This window comes from Ornithorhynchus anatinus, chromosome 2, assembly GCF_004115215.2.
Source record: "Ornithorhynchus anatinus isolate Pmale09 chromosome 2, mOrnAna1.pri.v4, whole genome shotgun sequence".
NCBI classification, from domain to species: domain Eukaryota; kingdom Metazoa; phylum Chordata; class Mammalia; order Monotremata; family Ornithorhynchidae; genus Ornithorhynchus; species Ornithorhynchus anatinus.
The window spans coordinates 23,318,052-23,332,146 of record NC_041729.1 but is presented as its reverse complement, the minus strand read 5'-3'; the positions used below and the strand labels follow the sequence as shown (position 1 = coordinate 23,332,146).

At 44.3% G+C, this 14,095-nt stretch overlaps 1 non-coding gene across 1 annotated transcript; it reads left to right on the top strand.

Annotated features, from left to right (window-relative positions):
• Positions 1–810: 810 nt before the first annotated feature.
• On the top strand, positions 811–948 carry LOC114809533. The gene has a single exon (XR_003757311.1). It is a non-coding gene; the product is annotated as a small nucleolar RNA SNORA7 (small nucleolar RNA).
• Positions 949–14,095: the final 13,147 nt, after the last annotated feature.

Sequence of the window (14,095 nt, the reverse complement as noted above, 5' to 3'; positions counted from 1 at the left end):
TTCCAGGATCGCATTGTTTTCGATTCTTTCTCTCCTGTTGATCTTAAAGTCAGCACACCGATGGCATCGAAGGAATGGCTTTAAAAGTTGGATGTTGCTTGGGTAGTAGGTCTGCAGCACACAGCTCCGCAGGTGATGGGCTACCACAACTGCTTTGTAGACCATTTTGGAGTGACGCTTAATGTGCCACTTTTACGCCCTCTCTGTCAGTTTCCCAGCAGAAGTGCTGGCCTTCTTAATTTGGCTTTCTGCCTCTGTGTCATTCCTTGCACCACTGCCTCAGATGTGGAGCTCAGTGACAGCATTCATCACCTTGCTGCTGCTGAAAGGTCTGCGCTGTGTCAGATTCAGGCAGGAATATAACTTCATTCTTCTTCAGATTGTCAGTCCATATCAGTTTGCTTTACTCCACTGATGATGGGGAAAGAACAGCCAACATTTCTTCAGTTCTGTTTCTCCAGCCATATTATGGTCGAATAATCTTACTATCTTGAGAAACTTTTCAGATCAGCCAAACTTCTGTAGCAGTTGCCAGAATCCTGATTTTGTAAGGTCTACAGACCATGAGGATGCGTGACTGTTGTATTTCCGCATCTGATTGTGTAGCAAAGATCATGTCTCCCCTGGCCTTCTGGGGTCCAAAGCTACATTGTTACTCATGGATATTGTTGTTCTGTAGTTGAAGGATCCTGGCTAGGATTTTGCCAGCAATTAGACACCATGATAGGATCTTGCTTTTATTCTTGAAGATAATGGTGATGTCATCTTTGCAATTCTTTGGGTTTTTTTAGTATTCTGTATGTTAATGAACACCTCTCAGGGTCACACCTGGAGAGTTTCCAGTACTCTACCAGTCTCAACTATGGGAGGGAGAGTCAAGCAGAGGCATATCCATTCCATTCCTAGCTTGGGCAGTGGCTAGTGAGTGGAAGGCAATCTGTAACAAGTCAAAACTCATCTGTGCTGGGCAGCAGCAGTATGGGAGAGAGTTGAGACCGGAGACTCAGGTTTACTGTGAGGAAGGAAGCAGTGGTAAACTGCTTCCGTATTTTTACCAAGAAAACTCTTTGGAAGCACTACCAGAATGATTGCAGATGGAAAGTGGGGTGATCTGGGGGAGATGTGTCCATGGCATCGCTATGGAATGGACACAACGCGACAGCATAATACATCAATAACAATGTTAAGGAAGAGCCTGTTTGGGCATATAAGCAGTTCATTTCCTCCTTGCCTGAAAATTCAACAGATCCAAGGGCTCATATCTAACTTCAGGAGTGTCTTCGTTAAATATTGGATTGACATCTGTCTTAACATAATAGTCAATTAGTTGTTTTCTGTTGAGTCTCCACTGCGATAGTGTAAAGTGTAGTATACAATCAACATTGATGTGTTGTTGCCATTCCTTATCTGTGATATCTGTGAAAGCCCTGAGCATTCACCACTGCAGTGCCTTCAAGCTCATTCACAATCGTATGAATCGTATTCATTCAAATCTTCTGTAACGATGACTCTCAGTTATTGGTCCTGTTCCATTGGAGTCAATCACGGCGGCCCATGCATTTGTTTTTAGAAGTGGAAACAGGGTCATCAGGAGGTTTGAAACAAGTAACTTCCTGGTTGCCAATATGGTGAGAGTGAGCTTAGAGAACGGTAGACTTCCCCAGAGGGTGTATTAAAATATTTGTGATATCCCAGCTAAAGCAGGGTGACAACTGCGGCTGATAGAGCAATATGGCGCACTGAAGTCACAAGGGAGAGACCATTTTGAGGCAGAGGATCAGAAGACGAAGAGACAGAAGTGAAAACAGCATTAGGAGCTGCAAACAACTAAGAAAAGGAAAATTATTTAGTATACACAGAGTGGATAGGACAACTAGTCTTGCCTTGACCTTTTCAGTTGCACTTACACCCCCAGATAATCTTCACAGTTATGTGGCATCATCTTGGAATATGAAGCACATACACATAAATACATATATATATATACATATATACGTAAAAATGTATATACATACATGTACATGTACATATATAAATGTATGCATATATAAACATATATGTGCGTATATAGCCAGATTGGACACAGTTCCTGGCCCACGTAGGGCTTACAGTTTAAGACTGGGGGTAGAAAAGATATTAAAACCCCATTTTAATAATAATTATGGTACTTGTTAAGTGCTTACTTTGTGCCAAGCACTGAACTAAGAGCTGTGGTAGGTACAAGATCATCAGGTTGGACACAGTCCCTGTCTCACATGGGGCTCAAAGTCTAAGTAGGAGGGAGTAGAATTTAATCCCCATTTAACATACGATGAAATGAAGGCAAGGGAAATAATTAAGCGACTTGTACAAGGTCACACAGCAGACAAGTGGCAGAGCCAGGATTAGAATTTAGGTCCTTTGACTCTCAGGACTGTGCTCTTTCCACCAGGCCACACTGTTTCTCTACTTACATATTATAAACGCTTTGGCCTCCCCTGCCTGTAATTTATTTTACCGTCTTTCTCTGCACAAGATCGTAAGCTCTTTGAGTTCCGGGATCACGCCTGGTAACGCCATTTTACTCTCCTAAGAGTTTAGAAGAGTGTTCTGCACATAATAAATGCTCAATAAATCTACTGATTGGTTGACTGAAAAAAGAGGAGAAGAAAAAAGGAAAAGGAAGAGGAGGAAAATAGAGCAAGAGGAAAGGAGGGGAGAAGGAAGAGGAATGTAAGAGAGCACTTAAGCCTGTGACTCTTCTATTGCACTCTTTCAAGTGCTGCCTGCAATAGCCATCCGGCGAATTAATTCCCCCTTCCTGCTGCCTTGTTGCTATCCAATCCTCTTCTTCCTCCTCTGGCCTGCACTACTATCACTGCTTAGTTTATCTAAAATATAAGATCACCATGGGCAGGGGTTGTATCTGCTATATTGTTATATTATACTCTCCCAAGCGCTTAGTACAGTGCTCTGCACATTGTAAACGCTCAATAAATGTGAATTACTGACTGTTGACTCTATCTCAGCTGGTCGTTCCCTCACTGCCGCTGCCGTGGCTCACTGGTGAGCGGAGCCGGGCCGCAGACTCGAGCAGGGAGTAAGCACAACGGCTCTACTTCGGAAAAATAAATCATGGTTTATTACGGAGGCACCGAATTTGCAGAACTCCAGCGGTCACATTATTTTCTACATAGATTACTTACAGTTAGAGGCAATTAACTGGTATAAAAAATAATAGTTTATTTCCTCTTTGAAAATAGTAATGAGGCAGTTCCACAGTGTGAGCCGATATGGTATTTCTTGGACATGGGCGTAGTTGTCTCTATCTTTATCTCTCTAATTTTCCATCTCCAAGTGGAGTGTTATGAGCTTGTAAATTCTTTACCACTTGAAGGTACCTCTCCAGTGCTGTTGGCAATTTCCAGTCATTTTCAGCTGGCTTCTTAGTCTGCGCGGTTGTTCTCTCCCAAGTCTAGAATAAAGAGAGGAAAGAGTGGTTTGAGGGTGGTTGGGAGTTAGTTTGTTGTTCGAGTGATACATAGGACACTGATCAGGGAAGAAGCGATTGATAGGGCAGGTATGGTGGAATGCCTGCTGGGTTAGCAATCGGAAGAGCTGAGTTCTAGTTCTACCACTCTGCAACTCCTCTATCACAACAGTTTGATCTAGTAGAAGGAGCATGGGTCTGGAAGTCAGAAGATGTGGGGTTTAGCCTTGAACAGTCACTTCACCTTTTTGTGCCTCAATTCCCTTATCTATAATATAGGGATTCACTACTTGTTCTTCCTCCTACTTAGATTGTGAGCCTCATGTGGGACCTGATTATCTTGTATCTACCTTAGTGCTTAATACAATGCTTGGCAATTAGTAAACACTTAACAAATACCATAAGCAGCATGGTGTAGTGGGTAGAACACTGGTCTGAGAATCAGAAGGACCTGAGTTCTAATCCCAGATCCACCACTTGTCTGCTGACAGTTGGGCAAGTCACTTAGTTTCTCTTTGCCTCAATTACCTCATCTGTAAAATAGGGATTAAGACTGTAAGCCCTATGTGGGTTAGGGACTGTGTCCAACCTAATTAACCTGTATCTCCCCCAGTGCTTAGTTCAGTGCCTGCTACACAATAAGCACTTAACAAATACCATAAACTATTATTATTATTATTATTACCTCAGACAAATCTCTTAAACCTCTCTGTGTCTCAGATCTCCATCTGTAAAATGGAGTTGATACTATCTGTCCTTTCTGACTGCTTGGGGATGTGGTGATGCTAAAAAAAAATAAATGAGCATATATGCACTTTGAGGTTTTAGGAAAATCCAAGGTGTTATTATTGTAAATGTGGTTCTGCAGACTATGCATTTATGACTGTGGTAATGCTGGGTGAGGTCGAAATTGGTTTGGTGGAAAATAAAATCGGTTTGGCTCTAAGCCCAGAATTAATATTTTCCTCCAAGATGTGGTTGATGGTAGGATGGTGTTTTAAAAAAAAAACTCAATAAATTTGCAGACAAAACCAAATCGTGAGAGAATGTGGTTAGGATTTTGGGATTAAGAAATGACCACATTAATTGCAGAAGTGGTAAGGAAACAACTGAATGAAATTCATTTGGTACTTGTATAGACAATAAAATAAAAAAGGGAAAACAAATGGGCTCAATGCAAGTTGTGGAATGATTTCCCAAAGCACAAGTAAAGCAAAAAAGATCTGGGTCACAGTGGATCCCAGTGTGACCCTGCTGTTAAAGAAGCAAGGACTGTACCAGGATATATAGCGGGTCAGTGGTGTCTGCAGGGTCTGGGAAACCATCCTGACATCAAACTCGGCCTGCTCGTTAGAGAGAAGAGCCATCACTGCGCCTCTTTCAGTTCTCCAGTGCAGCCAACAATACAGCTGTCACAATTGTGCACCGCTATGCAAAATAGCCAGCAGTTCTGCAAAGGAAGTGGGGAATTTGGAGCTCCTCCTTTACCAGGGCCCCTTGGTGCGGGTAGGGCTGGAACTGAGTAAGGTTTCAACAGGAACCCTCGTCTCTGAACCCTTGAGTGCTGAAGAGAGCTACCCCGACTCCGAGTGTCATTAGATGGAGATTCATGACATATTGGATAGAGCACGGGCCTGGGAGTCAGAAGGTTGTGGGTTCTAATCCCGGCTCTGCCTCTTATCTGCTGTGCGACCTTCGGTAAGTCACCTCACTTCTCTGTCCCTCACTGTCCTCATCGGGGGAGATTAAGGCTGTGAGCCCCGTGTGGGACAGGGACCGTGTCCAACCCGGTTTGCTTGTATCCACCCCAGTGCTTAGTACAGTGCCTGTCACAGAATAAGAGCTTAACAAATACCAGAATTATTATTATTATCTCGAGGAGGAAGATTTTGAAATTGAGAATTGCACTGACCAGTTCAGGCTAATGATAGTGCAAGAGTGTTGGTTTAGTGGGAGTTTTAGAGCTTACCATTCTCCCTCCTACTTAAACTGTGAGCCCGATGAGGGACGAGGACTATGTCCAACCGCTTACTTTGTTTGTTTGTTTGTTTGAGAAGCAGCATGGCTTAGTGGAAAGAGCGCGGGCTTGGGAGTCAGAGGTCATGGGTTCTAATCCCTGCTCTGCCACTTGTCCGCTCTGTGACTTCGGGCAAGTCACTTAACTTCTCTATGCCTCAGTTACCTCATCTGAAAATGGGGATTAAGTCTGTGAGCCCCACGTGGGACAACTTAATTACCTTGTATCTACCCCAGCGCTTAGAACAGTGTTTGGCACATAGGAAGCCCTTAACAAATACCATAATTATTATTATTTGTTTTTTAATGGTATTTGTTAAGCATTTACTATTTGCCAGACACAAGTACAGGGGTAGACACCAAAGAATCAGTTTGGATACTGTTCATTGGGCCACTTGGGGCTCACAGTTTAGAGATGAGGTAACTGAGGTACAGTTACCTCATCTCATCATCCTGTACCTACCCCAGGGGTTTGTACAGTGCTTGGCAAATAGTAGGCCCTTAATAATTATTATTATCATCTTCACCAGCATAATCATCATCATTACTATTATTTCAAATGTTGGAAGAGAGGGAGATGATGCTTGTGAGTTCTGTTTTGGAGGTGATCTAGCATCATCTATTTTAAACCTACTAACCCTGAAACAACATTCAGTGCTACACATTCTCCTGTCAGGGGTATAAGCAAAAATGGAGAGTGGCAGCAGAACACAGAAGGAATTAAGAGGGGTGACTTGAAGGAGGGTGAGCAGAAGAAGCACTTTAATGTTGCACTGCACCATAACCTCAGTCTTTGTGGTATAGCTGCAGTCTTTTGGGAAAAAAACAATGGCAAACAAACTGACCTGGCATTTAGCAGTCAGGAATGCATTGGTTTTTAATCAATAGTAAATCTTGAGCCCCCTCTCAGGGTCACATCTGGGGAATTTCCAGTACTGTACTGGTCTCGGCTATAGGAGGGAGAGTCAAGCAGAGGCATACCCATTTCATTCCTAGCTTGGGCAGTGACTAGCCAGTGGAAGGCAATCTGCTACAAGTCAAAACCCACCCCTGATGGGCAGCAGCGGCATGGGAGAGAGTCGAGGGCGGAGACTCGAGTTTACTGCGCGGAAGGCGGCAATGACAAACCGCTTCTGTATTTTTACCAAGAAAACTCTATGGATAATGATGGTATTTGTTAAGCGCTTACTATGTACCAGGCACTGTACTAAGCACTGGGTGGATACAGCAAATCAGGTTGGACATGTTCCCTGTCCCATGTGGGGCTCACAGTCTCAATCCCCATTTTATAATTGAGGTAAAAGGCCCAGAGAAGTAAAGTGACTTGCCCAAAGTCACAGAGCAGACAAGTGGCAGAGCCGGGATTAGAACCCATGACTTTCTGACTCCCAGACTTGTGCCCTGACTACTCTGCTGGATGTCTTCATCTGTTGGTAGGTTTTCTGTGCTGCCCAGATTGATTTCATTTAATTCTTGGTCATTCTGATCTCTCCAACTCACCCTCTACTTTATTGGAAAAGTTGTGCATTTTCCCTCTTATTTCCATTGTATGTATAATATCTGTGTCTGCTTGTTTTTCCCATTAGAGTATAAGCTTCTTGAAGACAGGCACTAACATCTACTTTTATTGTATGATTGCAAATGCCTAGTATAGAGTTCTGCACACAGTAGGTAACAAAAAATACTGGGGATGAGCATAGGGATGTGTACAGAGCCGCTGAAGGGTTGGGGGTGGGGTGAGAAGAAAGTTGATAAATACCATTACTATTACTGTTCTAGGTCTCAATTAGAGACTATCAGTAGGTTGCCAAAGGATTCAAATAGGTTCAAGAAGAAGCAGCTTGGACTAGTGAAAGGATCCCGGGCCTGGGAGCCAGAGGACATGGGTTCTAATCCTGGCTCTGCCTCTTGCTTATTGTGCAACCTTGGACAAAGCACTTTACTTCTCTGTGATGCTGTTTCTTCATCTATAAATGGGGATTAGATTGTCAGCCCCATGTGGGACAGGGATTGTGTCAAACCTGATTCTTTGTATCTATCCCAGCCCTTAATACAGTGTTTGGCACAGAATATGCGCTTAACAAATACCACTCTTTTTCTTCTTCTTTATTATTATGCCTCTATCAGTACACTCTATATCTGTTTATTGGCATATTTGTTAATCTTGCTTCTTCAATTAGGCTATAAACTCATTGAGAAGCAGCATGGCATAGTGGATAGAACATGGGCCTGGGAGTCAGAAGGTCATGGGTTCTAATTCCAGCTCTGCCACTTGTCTGCTGTTGACCTTGGCAAGTCATTCACTTTTCTAGGCCTCAGTTACCTCATCTGTAAAACGGGGATTGAGATTGTGAGCCCTATGTGGGACAGGGACTGTGTTCAACCTGATTTGATTGCATCTATATCAGGGCTTAGAGGAGTGCCTGGCACATGGCTTACCAAATATTATCATTATTTTTATTATTTTTATTGTGTTTAGAGACAGAGTGTAAGTAAAACGGTAGAAGGAAATGTGCTGGTGTTTCGGTTTCGATTCCCAAGCAGGCACTTTTTAAATTTTTCAGCCCCCGGTTGGAGCAGCCAGGAGCTTCAGTTAATCAAACAATCAATCAATCATCTTGATTGTTTGCTTTATGGTACTTGCTTATTTACTAAGCCCTTACTGTGTGCAGTGCACTGTACTAAATGATTGCTTCCACAGAAACACGGGAACTGGCTGTCCCCAGCTGAGGCAGTGTGCCCAGGAGCAGCCTGAGCCCTGATGCAGTGCCAGCCTTCACCGGGACTGCGGGTGTTCCAGGCAGACAGGTGGCCTCCAGAAACGCCGTTGGCTCCCACGGAGAGGTGGCATGACTCTGGTCAGGGCTCACGGGGTGCGGACCGGGAGAAATCATACCATGTCAATCCGCAGGGAGCGGCTCCTCTATCCTGGGGATCTCTGAGCCTCCCGTTGTCCTCACCGACCGCTGGGCCTGCCAGGGCAACTCTCAGTGCTTTGTCTCGCCAAATCCTCTGCCCACCCTGACCATGCCATGCCTGGTCTTACTGGGACGATCAATAAAGAAAAAGCAACTGGACAGCTGCATGTCTGAGTGGAAAGAGCCTGCGAAGGGCACAATCCAGGTTCTGCCACTTGCCTGCTCTGGGACCTTGGGCAAGTCACTTAGCTTCTCTGTACCTCAGTTTCCTCAACTGCAAAATAGGGATTCAATACCTGTTCTCCCTCCTATTAGATTGTGAGCCCCATGTGGGACAAGGACTGTATTCAGCCTGATTAACTAGTATCTATCCCAGTGCTTAGAACAGTGCTTGACACATAGGAAGCTCTAACAAATACCATAAAAAGCCAACCAAAAAACCCCAACAACCAGGTCCTTTTTAGTTCCTCTGCCACAAACCTAAGTCTGGTAAACCAATTTTTCTTTCATCCCTGGCAGAGACCGTGATTGTGTAATTTTTCCAAAATGCTTGGAGTAGCCCAGAGTGGGTGTTAAATACTGTTGAATGAATGAACAAATGTATGAATGACTATATGAATGTTGGCCGTGCATTTGTTTTTTCAGTCATATCTGCCCACACAGATAAATACCATTTATTATCTTCTCTTCAAATATAGGAAGCTCTATATTTATCAAGTGCTTTGCCATCAGTTTTTTAATTAAGTAAGCTTCTATAATCAGAATCATACCTATTTCAAAGAATGTGGAAATTGCTCCTCTCTGACATTGCTCTATGGAAAATCATGATCCAGATATTGATAACCTGAACCTGGGGTCTGTGAATCTCCCTGGTCATCATCATCCTGTCCTCTTCCTGACTTCCCTAGCACCATGGATGGTATGACTATTCTTCCCATCTCTCAGGCCCGCAACCTCAGTGTCATCTTTGACTCGGCTCTCTCGTTCACCCCCCATATCCAATCTGTCACCAAAACCTGCCTGCCGCCCGCCTCGTCACCATCCCTCAGTCTCGCCTATCCCGCCGTCGACCCCTGGGTCAAGTCCTCCCACGGTCCTGGAACGCCCTCCCTCCTCACCTCCGCCAAACTGATTCTCTTTCCCTCTTCAAAACCCTACTTAAAACTCACCTCCTCCAAGAGGTGAGACTGAGCTCCTCTTCTCCCTCTACTCCCTCTGCCATCCCCCCTTTACCTCTCCGCAGCTAAACCCTCTTTTTCCCCTTTTCCCTCTGCTCCTCCACCTCTCCCTTCCCATCCCCACAGCACTGTACTCGTCCGCTCAACTGTATATATTTTCATTACCCTATTTATTTTGTTAATGAATTGTACATCGCCTCGATTCTATTTAGTTGCCATTGTTTTTACGAGATGTTCTTCCCCTCGACTCTATTTATCGCCATTGTTCTTGTCTGTCCGTCTCCCCCGATTAGACTGTAAGCCCGTCAGACGGCAGGGACCGTCTCTATCTGTTGCCGACTTGTTCATCCCAAGCGCTTAGTAGAGTGCTCTGCACATAGTAAGCGCTCAATAAATACTATTGAATGAATGAATTAATATAATATCACCAAGATCTGCCCTTTCTTCTCCACCCAAACGGCTATCTTACTGTTACAGGCTCTCGTAATATCCTGGCTAGATTATTGTGTCAGCCTTCTCTCTGATCTCCCTTCCTCCTGTCTCTCCCCGCTCCAGTCTATTCTTCACTCTGCTGCCTGGCTCATCTTCCTGCAGAAATGCTTTGGGCATGTCACCCCCCTTCTTAAAAACCTCCAGTGGTTGCCTATCGACCTCTGCATGAAACAAAAACTTCTCACTCTAGGCTTCGAGGCTCTCCATCACCTTGCCCCCTCCTACCTCTCCTCCCATATCTTTTTCTACTGCCCACCCCGCACGTTCCGCTCCTCTGCCGCCCACCTCCTCACCGTTCCCCATTCTCGCCTATCCCGCCGTCGACCCCCGGGCCACGTCCTCCCGCGTTCCTGGAATGCCCTCCCTCCTCACCTCCGCCAAACTAATTCTCTTCCCCTCTTCAAAACCCTACTTACAGCTCACCTCCTCCAAGAGGCCTTCCCAGACTGAGCTCCCCCTTTTCCCTCTGCTCCCTCTTCTCCCCCTCTACCCCCCCTTCACCTTCCCTCAGCTAAACCCTCTTTTCCCCCCCTTCCCTCTGCTCCTCCCCCTCTTCCTTCCCCTCCCCTCAGCATTGTACTCGTCCGCTCAACTGTATATATTTTCATTACCCTATTTATTTTGTTAATGAGATGTACATCACCTTGATTCTGTTTATTTGCTATTGTTTTAATGAGATGTTCATCCCCTTGATTCTATTTATTGCTATTGTTTTTGTCTATCTCCCCCGATTAGACTGAAAGCCCGTCAGTGGGCAGGGACTGTCTCTGTTACTGATTTGTACATTCCAAGCGCTTAGTACAGTGCTCTGCACATAGTAAGCGCTCAATAAATACTATTGAATGAATGAATCATCCATGGCATTTATTGAGCACTTACTAGGTACAGAGCACTGTACTGAGCACTTGAGAGAATAAAATACATTAAAATAAACTATGGGTATGTACATAAGTGCTGTGGAGCCACCAACTTTGCTGTATCGAACTCTCCCAAATGCTTAATAGAGTGCTCTGCACACAATAAGTGTTCACTGAATACCATTGATTGACTGATTGGGTATAGAGCACTGTACTACTACTACTAATAACGATGACAATTGTTAAGTGCTTACAATGTGCCAAGCATTGTTCTCAGCACTGAGCACTGTTCTAAGTGCTGGTTTTGCAATTATCAGACATGTTCCTGTCGACAAGGAGTTTACAGTTCAGGTGGCAGCAATGTTGTACTGGGGAGACTGAGGCTTTCAAGATGTGTTTAATGGCAAGTTTTTTTAGGAAACATTTTCCCAGAGGAACCTCCACCCCATTGGCCATTCGTCCTCCCTTCAGCTGCTCAACCAACTCCTGAACCTTCACCTGCCCCATCATCCTGCCCGTGTGAAGAAGTACAATCTCACCTCCCTACCTTGCCTCCCTCCCACAATGACAAAAGGCCATTTTTGGCTCTCAGGGGACAGTCTGTCATGGAATCATCCCACTGACTATCTCTTAGGTTGTTCTTTGCCGTGAGTAGGCGGTGATGCTTGAGCTACAGAGAATTTAAGTAGTTTCCCATGGCCCTGAGCTGATTTGACCGTAATCAGCCCCAATCACATCTCTGGAATGCTACCCCTCCACGACAATGATAGGCTGACCAAAGAACAGTAAATAGTTTCTTTCCTCTCTCTCCTTCCAGCCCTTCTAAATGCAGACCTTCACTCAGGCTTTCGGGCCTTTAAGGCCCCAGGTTACACTCATATCTACCGAGATGGCCAAGGGACAACAGGGGGAAGGGAAGGCAGAGCTGTGTCTCCATAGTTCCTGCCATTCTACCCACAAAACCAATGAGCACTTACTGTGCTTCAAGAGACCGTCCCTGATTAAGCTTTCTTTTCCCCTTAGACTGTAAATTCGTTGTGGGCAGGGAAAGTGTCTGCTAATTCTGCTGTATTTTGCTTTACCGAGTGCTCTGCATATAGTAAGCACTCAATAAATACGATTGATTGATTCTCCCTTTCTGTGTTGTCTTTGCACTTGAATCAGTAATAATAATAATTATGGTATTTGTTAAGCGTTTATTAAGTGCTAAGCACAGTTCTAAGTGGTGGGGTAGATACAAGGAAATCGGGTTGTCCCATGTGGAGCGCGTAGTCTTAATCCCCATTTTACAGAAGCGGTAACTGAGGCACAGAGAAGTTTAGTGACTTGCCCAAGGTCACACAGCAGACAAGTGTTCTCTGACTCCCCACCCCATGCTCTTGCCACTAGGTCATGTTGCTCCTCTTCAGTACCCTTGAAGCACTTAATATTTACCCCACCTTCAGCCCCACAGCACTTATGTACATGCCTATAGTTTATTTTAATGTTTGCCTCCCCTTCTAGACTGTAAGCTCCTTGTGGGCAAGTAACGTGTCTACCAACTCTGTTGTACTCCCCCAAATGCTTAATAGAGTGCTCTACACACAGTAAGCACTCAATGTATACCACTGTTTGACTGTTTGGGTGCAGAGCACAGTACTATGGGCTTGGGAATGTATTTTTTCCCTAAAACCATTGGAAAGTAAAAAAAAAAGATCAGTTTAATGATTCCTGTCCCTGAACTGGACTTTCATTGCTATTGACAGAACCCACTGGCCAGTACAGTATGAAAAATGAAGGAAAACTTTTGAGTGATTAAGGTCCCCAAATTATAAGCATTAGCACAAATAAAATATCATAAAGAACTGTTTAAGGCCCCCCCAAGCTCTTGATTTCTTCTGCAACAAATGCTGCAAGTATGTAGGAATTGGTGATTGAGTCAGCACATTGGGAAAAGCCAATAACATATCTAAGATTCTTTTCCTGCTAGGGTCCTAATTTATAGGTCCCAGGTTCAATTGTGCGATTGTTCTGTGCTTCTGAGAAATAGTCCAGTGCCACTTTATGATAGCACTTAACAAATTCCTTGTAATGCTGATTGAGTAATAATTAGTTGTGCACACGAGAGGAAGACAAGGATCTGGTGGTTTTAGAAGTCCACAAGTTAAGGATTTGACATGGAGAACAAATAGAACTGAAGGCTATTTGAGGGTATGACCAATGTGGCCAGTGGTCTTAAAGCTAAGTGTAGGGAATTGGGACTAATAATAAGATCCCACATTTAATTTTATCCATATAACAAGCCTGTGAGGTAGGAAGCAGCAAAAATTGCTATCCTCATTTTACAGAGGAGGAAACTGAGGCACAGAGCATTCATTCATTCATTCAATCATATTTACTGAGCGCTTACTGTGTGCAGAGCAATGTACTAAGCACTTGGGAAAGTACAATACAGCAATAGAGACAATCCTGGCCTGCAGTGAGCTCACAGTCTGTGGGGAGGGGAGGGGAGATAGACCTCAATACAAGTAAACAGACTTCAATATAAATAAATGAAATTACAGATATATACCTAAGTCCTGTGGGCAGAAAGAGGGTGAAAGAGCAAAGGGAGCAAGTCAGAGTGATGCAGAAAGAAGTGGGAGATGAGGAAAAGTGGGGCTTAGTCTGGGAAGACATTGAAAGAATTGAAACAATTGAAAGAATTGTCTCAGGGCATATAGCAGATCTCGGGGCAGAGCTGGGACTAGAAATCAGATCTCCTGATTTGCAGACATGGTGATTACTTGGCTTCCGTGTTGGTTGCATAGTGAGGATGGAAAGTTGGGGCAAGATTGTCAGGAGTGGGAATACAGGTCTGACATGGCTCAGAAATACCTAGCTCCTAGGCAACCTTGGGAAAACTTTGAATTGGTGTTTAAGGAATCTTCACCTATCTCATCCACTTGATTGTCAACAAGCCCAGGTTGTTTGGAGGAGTAGATATCTCAGCTCTCCCTCCCAATCAGTCATATTTATTGAGTGCTTACTGCGTGCAGAGCACTGTATTAAGCACTTGGGAGAGCACAATACAACAGAGTTGGTAGATACATTCCCTGCCCAAGGCTCAGGGGAACCAGGGATTTACAAATTTTAGGCTGTTTGGATCAGGATGGACTTTTCATTAGTATGCCGATCTTTTTCCCC